Source organism: Coptis chinensis, chromosome 6 (genome assembly GCF_015680905.1).
Source record: "Coptis chinensis isolate HL-2020 chromosome 6, ASM1568090v1, whole genome shotgun sequence".
NCBI classification, from domain to species: domain Eukaryota; kingdom Viridiplantae; phylum Streptophyta; class Magnoliopsida; order Ranunculales; family Ranunculaceae; genus Coptis; species Coptis chinensis.
This window is the reverse complement of record NC_141461.1, coordinates 45982272-45984743: the sequence shown is the minus strand read 5'-3', so window position 1 is coordinate 45984743 and position 2472 is coordinate 45982272.

Sequence of the window (2472 nt, the reverse complement as noted above, 5' to 3'; positions counted from 1 at the left end):
AATGTAAAATGATAACCAAACTAAGAGAATGGAAGTTGAATGCCTTTATTGATGGATAAAATAGAACGAACTACATAGATGGATAGATTTGTTATTGATGGAGTAATGTAAAAATGCAAAACATTTCCTAACGGTAAAACTTGCGAAGGTGGTAAGCATTCCATGGCTTCTCTATCATTCTTCCAAAAATAGTACGGAGGAAATATGACCCTTTAGATGCTGGACTATCTATGATGTAGGGTCCTTGCCAATTTTCTCCAAACTTTCCTGATTCTATAAGCTTTGGATTTCTACAGAGAACCCAGTCTTCAGGAGCAAAAGAATTAGGACGGATCTTCTTGTCGTAGTTCCGTTTCATGTCAGCTTGATACTTAATAAGCTGTTGTAGTCCCTCAGAGCGAACCTCATCAATAAGAGCTTTTGGCTGAGCCAAAGTAGTGTCATTAGAACACATTACAACAAAGAATCGACCGAGATATCTTGGAAATCAGTTACGTAGGTAAGATCGCCTTCACACCATATGCAAGGTTAAAAGGTGATAATGTAGTTGAATATTTTGGCGTTGTCTATAAGCCCACAAGACAGGCGGTAAACTCCTTGACCCAATTTCCTTTGGCGCCCGGTCAAACGCCTCTTTAGGTTGGCCAAAATCACCTTATTGGTGGCCGGCCTGCCCATTAACTTCATGGATGATAAGGTCGCGAGAGAAGTTATGCCGTATCTTCAAATTAGTACAGGAATCGAATTTCTTCATCAAATTGTTTACCATTATCCGATACAAGTGCCGTGAGGGATGCCAAAACGACAAACAATATTTCTCCATAAAAACATTTTGACGTTGGAAGCATGGATTTGGACCAAAGGCTTTGCTTCTACCCATTTGGTAAAGTAATCGGTTACCACAAGAAGGAATCGTATACTACCTGGAACTTTAGGTAAAGGGCCAATAATGTCTAAGCCCCATTTGGCAATATTGTCTAAACTTCGCCCTTTGGAGTGGCTTCCGTATAAGCCGGAGTGAATCTCTTCCAAAACTTGAAGTCCTTCCTGTTTTGAGAGGCATCGCAACATAGGGTTTAAGTCTGAGCCTTTGCGATATAAGTGCAAACTTCCGTCAGTAACAAATATCACCAAAAACTTCCATGCATCGCGTTTGATTCTTTCCGCGAGTTTTGGTTCTGGCGGAAGTGAAGAAACTTGCAAGTAGTGGATATAAGGAAGACACCAATCTTGCGCATCGGAGATCATCACTGGCTCTGATAGTATCATATCGGGAACTTTAGAACTATCATCTGCTTCATGTACCAACTTACTATCTGTTTCGGGAGCGAATTCAGGAGGAACAAATGGATCTATAGATTCTAATGGAAGATCCAAAGTATGGTCATGTTGTGAATTTTCCATCTCCATTTTTCACTTCCGAGTCATGATTGGTGCGATTATACGTGGGTTGTATTTATTTTTGTTACAAAAAAAAAACAAGTAATTGCTTTCATGTACATACAAGTCATGCAATTCTTTTTGGTAAAAGTCAATGCTTGGCTCTTTCGGAACTCCACAGTTGATGTGTCTTGACTCTTAAACTCTAACGGGCGGAGAGATAAGCCAATGAATCAGCATGGCGTATGTCATTTCGAGTCTTTGAGTGATAGAGATGCTATTAAATTGTCGAGCAAGGCTATGTATCAAACCAAGATAAGTCGCCATCACGGTCATCTCTTGCTTCAAAAGACCATGATTGGCCACAAGGCAAGAATCCGTGTATAACTGGAGCTTTTGCGCCCCCAGTTTCAAAGCTGTTCTCAAGGCACAAACGGCAGCCTCATACTCGGCTTTGTTATTTGAAGCAGGGAAGCCAAGTCGCACAGATTTCTCAATCTTCTCTCCGCCGGGTTTAACAAAAACGCATCCAATTCCAGACCCAGATTTATTGTGGGAGCCATTTAAGTAAACAATCCATAGGTCAATGGAATTAGGAATTGCGTTCACAAGTTGGTCTTCGTCACCCCCAGTTATTGGTGGCAGAATGTCTTCCATATATTCTTTTTGGCGCAAGAAATCGTCAATAAGAGAATCATCAATCGGAAAATCAGCTATCAAAGAAGCTAGAGCATGTCCTTTTTCAGCAGTACGACTTTCAAAGACAATGCTATATGCACTAAGATAACTTTCCCATTAAATAATCTACTTGATTCTTGTGCATTCTGAAAGACCTTACGTAAAGGGATACTCGATATAAACTCGACCAACCTCCCCGGAAGTATGGTTTTAACCGACGGCGGCATGAACCAATGCAAGTGCAATTTTTCCATTTTGAATAACGAGACTTCAGCTCGGTTAACGTCTTCTTGATAAAAAGATGGTTCTACCATCATTGGCGAAAAACGGCACTAACGGAGTTGTAGCTACTAGGTATATGCCAATAGGTTGACCCGTTGAAGGACTTGTCAATATAGGAGGACTGACCAAGTA